This window comes from Macrotis lagotis, chromosome 7, assembly GCF_037893015.1.
Source record: "Macrotis lagotis isolate mMagLag1 chromosome 7, bilby.v1.9.chrom.fasta, whole genome shotgun sequence".
NCBI lineage: Eukaryota > Metazoa > Chordata > Mammalia > Peramelemorphia > Peramelidae > Macrotis > Macrotis lagotis.
In genome coordinates, this window is record NC_133664.1 from 60,153,796 (window position 1) to 60,159,795 (window position 6,000).

General features: G+C 39.0%; 1 long non-coding RNA gene across 1 annotated transcript in view; it reads right to left on the reverse strand.

The window, feature by feature from the left end:
* The window catches only part of LOC141493685 (uncharacterized), a 46,496-nt gene extending 46,092 nt beyond the window's left edge, over positions 1-404 (reverse strand). Inside the window, exon 1 of the long non-coding RNA XR_012470288.1 lies at positions 352-404. This is a non-coding gene — a long non-coding RNA (uncharacterized LOC141493685). The remainder of the gene's footprint in view (positions 1-351) is intronic.
* Between the last annotated feature and the right edge of the window lie 5,596 nt (positions 405-6,000).

Below are 6,000 nucleotides of genomic sequence, written 5' to 3' on the forward strand. Positions count from 1 at the left end.
CCACTTATATTTCAGTTCTTCCTGGATCAGACAACTGGGATTGTTCTCAGATCCAAGTAAATTTTGGGGCAGGAGATTTTCAGATCCAAGGAGCCACAAGAGCTGCCTATTAAAAAAAACACAATTCAACAAACAGTATTAAACTCTTGTTGTATGACTAATACAAAAATGTTTTGCATGATTTCAAATGTATTATCTTGATTTCTCACTTGCTTGCCTTCTCAAAGAGGGTGATGGGTGAAACAAAGGCAAAATATTTGCAACTCAAAATTTTTTTAAATGAATGTTAATATTTTTGCATGTAATTTGAAATATTTAACAAAATAAATAAAATGAAAAGAAAAAACTTACTATGTGATCATGAACAAGTTGCTTTACTTGTAGGATCTCAGTTTCCACATCTGTAAAATAAAGGTATTATACTAAATTCTACACAAAGTAAAGGAAGCAAGCAGGGATTAAACTGAAGCTTTCTGATTCCAAATCAAACATTCTTTAACCCATGTGAAGTTCTTTTGAGGTTGTACTGAATAAAGAACATTCAACAGCTATGACTAAATGGATGGAAAATACACAGTGATGTCCCAATCGAAAGTCCCTTCCCAGCCCTGAGGTCTGTGGTCCTACCCCATGCTGGTTAAACTATATCTGAAGTGCTAGATTCAGTTCTAGAAGTTTCATTTTAGTTGGGGGTGGGAAATGAGAGGAGACAAGGATGGAATGTTAAGCTTTGAGTCAAGAAGACAAATTCAAATTTGGTCTCAGACACTAACTGTGAGACTAAGGGCAAATCTAGAGATCTTGTGCTTCAGTTTCCTTATGTATAAATAATAATAATAATAATAATTAGATGGTGATGAAGACATAATGAGATAACATTTATAAAATGTTTTGCAAACCTTAAGGTATCACATAGATACTGGATATCATTATTGTTGTTTCAGAACGTATAGAGAAGACTGGTCAGAATGTTAGAGGTCTGTCTAACCATGGTGCAAGAAAATCAATCCTAAACATGGTAAATGGTATAGTTAAAAAAAAAGCATGATAGACAAATTATCTGAAGGAGCTGCAGATCTTTATTAATTAACATTTAAGTTCAACAATCCATCAAGAAATGATCCAAAAAGGTCCAATTCTGGCTCTATGTACAGTCTTCTCTACCTGGCACCCACCCACATGATACACAAAACTGAAAGTGTGTTATGACTTGGAAGGGAGTAGCCCGGCCCCCAATTCAGAGCTTGCACAAGTGGTCTACAACCAATTCTGATCCACTTGCTGAATGAGGGAGAAATGTTATTTAGCTGCCTGCTGAGTCAGAACTGTGTGTCCATACAAAGGGCACTATCCAGCCAAATCGATCTCCCTTCTTTCTGGTGGTGGTAGAAGCAAAAAATCTTGTAAGCCTCTGGGCGGTGAGAGAAAGAAAGAGGGAGTATAGGAGCTTGTGCTTTTTGAATGCACAGAATTCATTAACAATTAAAAGGTTTTTCTTCCCATATGCAGTAAATTCACAGGGAAGTGGTTGAATACCAGTTTATGGTCTGATTCCCCAAGTCATCCCACCCTTTTAGAATCAGGTCTGCCCCCTTCCTCAAATATCCATGTGGGTTAACACCAGATGTAGCATATTGCTCAGGATTGCATCCTCTGTCCTTTCTCCCCTCTCCCCCACCCCAACATTGTACTGGTCTTCTTACTACACCACCCCCTTCCACATACTCTACAATCCAGTTGGACTGACCAATCTAGCGTTCCCCATGGGAAACTCCAGCTCCCATTCCATTTGCATTGATGGTGTCCCACGCCCGTAATTTTTTCTCCTCATCCACTTCTGAATGCCTGTGTTCCTCTGAGACTCATTTAAAATTCCACTTTCAACAGGAACCCTTCCTGGTATTCTATGCTTAATAAATGTCTATTGACTGAATAATACCAACAATTACATAATGTTTTAAAGTTTGCACTCTTTTTTTTTAGGTGTTTTTTTTTTTTTGCAAGGCAATGGGGTTAAGTGGCTTGCCCAAGGCCACACTGCTAGGTAATTATTAAGTGTCTGAGGTCAGATTTGAACTCAGGTACTCCTGACTCCAGGGCCGGTGCTCTATCCACTGGGCCACCTAGCCACCCCAAGGCTTGCACTCTTAAATAAATACTATAAGAATAATTGTTTTATAAATAAAGAAACTGAGCTCAGAGAGATTAAAATTGACTTACCTACAGTCATGCCAATTGCTTATACCACTAGTTTGTATTACATTCATGGTAAAAACTTCAAAGTAAAACCTTGAAGGCTTCCATGTGAAAAAAAGGAATTAGCCTTCTTCAGTGTAGCTCCAAAGATTGGATCTTTGGACTAATCTGACAAATGGGTCAAAGTTTCAGGAAGATGAATTTTTGTAGAAGAGAGAACATCGTGAGTTGGAGCTCCCTGTCACCAGAAGCTTTGAAGCAAAGGTTCACAAGAATATTTCAACCAATGCAAAGTCAGAAATGGGAAAAGGAAGAGAAAAGAATCCTGAATTAGGTAACGGGTTGGACCAGATGACTTTCAAAGGCCTTTCCAACTCTGAATCTTCAACTCTTATTCTATGTACTAAATTTAAAATATCTAATCTGTCTAAACCAGATCAGGGAGCTCCAGAAGGCCGATGAGACAAGCTAAGGAGTGGGATTAGTTGTTCTCAGGTACAATGGGTCATCTAATACAACATCCCATTTTATAGATAAGGAAACTGAGGCCCAGGGAAATTAAATGATTTGACTAAGGTCATACTGGAAGTAGGTATCAAGTCCAGAGTTTGAATACATCTTTTCTGTACTTTCTGCACTGTTCCATGTATACATTCAAGGATTCCTATCCACTCCTTCCCAGACACCATAGCCTGGATGAAAGAGCATCAGAGAGCTTTGGAACTTACTCTGAGAGTGAAAATAGTGACTTTCCTTGAAAGGGTTGAGAAGAACAACTGTCTTATCACAACCTGCTGCCAGCCCCTGAATGCAGGTCTTCTAAATATCTTTTTTCCCCTTATAATATTTACTGCAAAATGGAACACCATTTCAGAAACCTTGCAGGGATCAGAGGAGAGTCACAAAGACATTTAAGGGGTTGGAAAATAGGACCTTTGAGGGAAGGCTAAAGGAACTAGGATTATTTAGCCTGAAGAAGATAAGGCTCAAAGGCAACTTAATAATGCTCTTCAAATTTTAAGGATTATTCCACAGAGTATGGAGACCAGCTGTTCTCTGTCTCCAATGAGGAAGAAACAAAAGGAAATGAGCTTCAGTCTCCCCGTGAGTGATTTAGGCTAGAAAATAATTTCTGACAATGAAGGATATCAGACATTGGAAGAGGTTATCAAGGGAGGTTGTGAGCTCTCCTCTCTGGAATTCTTTAAAAATCCAATAGAGTCTCATTATTCTGGATAGATTTAGGTGTGATCCAGTCAGCAGACAGGGGAATAGATGAGATGAGTCTCAAGTTTCTCTTCAAACCCTCTGAGTCTATGATTTTATGTTACAAATAGCCAGGGATTTTCCCCCTCAGAATGCACAGCTGCAGAACACTTTTTGGACTCTAACATTTGAAGAGCAGTTGGGGGGAGCAGGGAGGAGAGAAAAAGAGATAGAGATAGGAACAGGAAGAAAGAGAAAAAAGAAAGGGGAAAGTGAAGACAGAGATAGAAGAGAAAGAGATGAACAGTGAAACTAGAAAAGAAAAAGAGAGAAGACAGAAATAGGAGAGGAAAAAAGAGATGGACAGAGAGATAAGAGAAACGCCAAAGAAAGGGAAGAGAGAAGATGGGAAAGAAAATAAGACAGATAGAGACAAGAGAAGAAAAGGAAAGGGGGGAGAGAAAAGATAGGGGAAGAGTGAGGAGGAAATAGAAAACTGAAAAAAAGAGGGAAAGAAGTGGGAAAGAGAAAGAGGAGAGGGGAGGGAGGGGATTCAGACAGGGAATATGGAAGTGAAGGGAAGAGTGGTATCTTTTTCCTTAGGAGAATGAAAAAAAAAAATCCCTGCAAATAGCTAACTTAGATCCTTGGTAACACTGGCAATTTCTAAAGTGAGAATTCCTCACTTTTTCATATGAAAATTAGCTTTTTTCCCCATAAATACACTAATTGGCAAATCTTTTTTTTCCCCTTTCCTTTATGAGTTTTCTGGCATCAGTGTGAGTCCCTTTGTACTTCACTTTGAACTCTCCTTTTCCACATACAATATTAGCCCTTTTCAGTTTCCTGAGTAAGAAAAAAAGCTATGCTTGTTTCCTATTTCTATGACCATCTTCTGTTCAGAATCAAACCTTTAGTAAAGTCACCCCATCAGCCTTGATGCCCTCTCCAACTATAGCTTCATATTTTTTTTACTTTTAACTGCAACAAAACTTATGAGTTTCTGTTTCTTTCTCTCTTCCTTAACAAGCATATTAAAATATTTTTTAAATGATGAAAGGGAGGGTTTCAGAGAAATTAAGAAGACAAATAAATTGATAAAGTGAAGTGAATAAAACCAGAAGAACAAGTTATAGAATAAAAAACATTGCAAAAAAATCACATAAAAGACCAACCACAAATCCCAAGGACCCATGATAAAAAAAACATGCTGCCCACCAAATAATAGAGAAATAATGGTCATAGTATGTATAATAAAACATTTTATATATGATCAATATGGTTTTTGCATATATATATTAGTTACAAGTGTTTGTTTTTCCTTTTTTCCAATGGGGATGAAGGTTATAGAAAGTAATGAAAATAGCTGTTTGTAAATTTAGGAAAAACTTTAATTTTAAAAAAAACAAAATCTATGCCTTCTCTCTCCTTATCTCACACACACACACACACACACACACACACACACACAAACACAAAAACAAAGATTCTCTCTGAAATCTCTCATCAATCAGGAGTCCTGCCTCCTTACACATACACAACATCATCACAGGGCTGCCCTTGAGGATATCATTGAACTTGCCTCCAGACAGGAAAACAGAAGTAAGATTTAAAGTAATTTGAGGTGAGGGAAGGATATTAACAATTCCATCAGTTAAGATCCAGTGAACTCCAGTGCCTTCCAAGTCTTTCTTCCATTATCTCAGATTTGTTGTCTTCATTTTTATATATACATGTTATTTCCCCTGATAGAAAGTTCCTAGAAGGCTGGAACCACTTAGGGGTTTTTTGGCATTTGTATCAACTGGGCCTGGAACATAGTAGTGCTTAATGAATTCATGTTGATTGAAGGCAGGAGTCTTTTTTGCTTTTAGAATCTCCCTCTATTCCTTCCACAATATTTGCCTTCTGGACTTGGGTAGTGGGTGGTCACTTCTACTGAAAGAAGAAAGATCTTCAGCACCTGTCTGTGAAATCCTTGAGAAAAAAAGGAAGATGTCACTACTGCTAGGAAAGGGGGGGGGGGGAGTCTATTCTTCCCTCATCCTGAAGGAGGAATAAGATGGAAATCTCTGGAGAAAGGGGGTGAAATTGGGCATGGAGAGAGATGGGGTGAGTTGGGATGCTAGGCAAGCATTTTCAGTGCAAGTCAGTCAAGGGAGAAAAAGATACAGAGAGGGAGGGAGGGAGGGAGAGAGGGTGGGAGGGGAACAGGGAGGGAGAGAGAGACAGAGACAGAGAGAGACAGAGAGAGAGAGAGAGAACAGATAGAGAACAGACAGAGAGAGAGAGAGAGAGACAGACAGACAGACAGACAGACAGACAGACAGACAGACTAGATAGGGCTGCTGCTTGAGAACAACTGTGTACCATCATTCCTGATTTTGCTTTTGCCCACCTGGGGTCAAACAGGATCCCAAGGCAGCTAGGTGGCTTAGTCAATAGAGCATGGGCCCTGGAGTCAGGAGGACCTGAGTTCAAATTTGACCTTAGACACTTAATAATTACCTAGCTGTGTGACCTTGGACAAATCACCTAACCCCATTGCCTTGCAAAAACAAAACAAACAGGACCTCCCAGGTCCCAAGAGACAGGTGT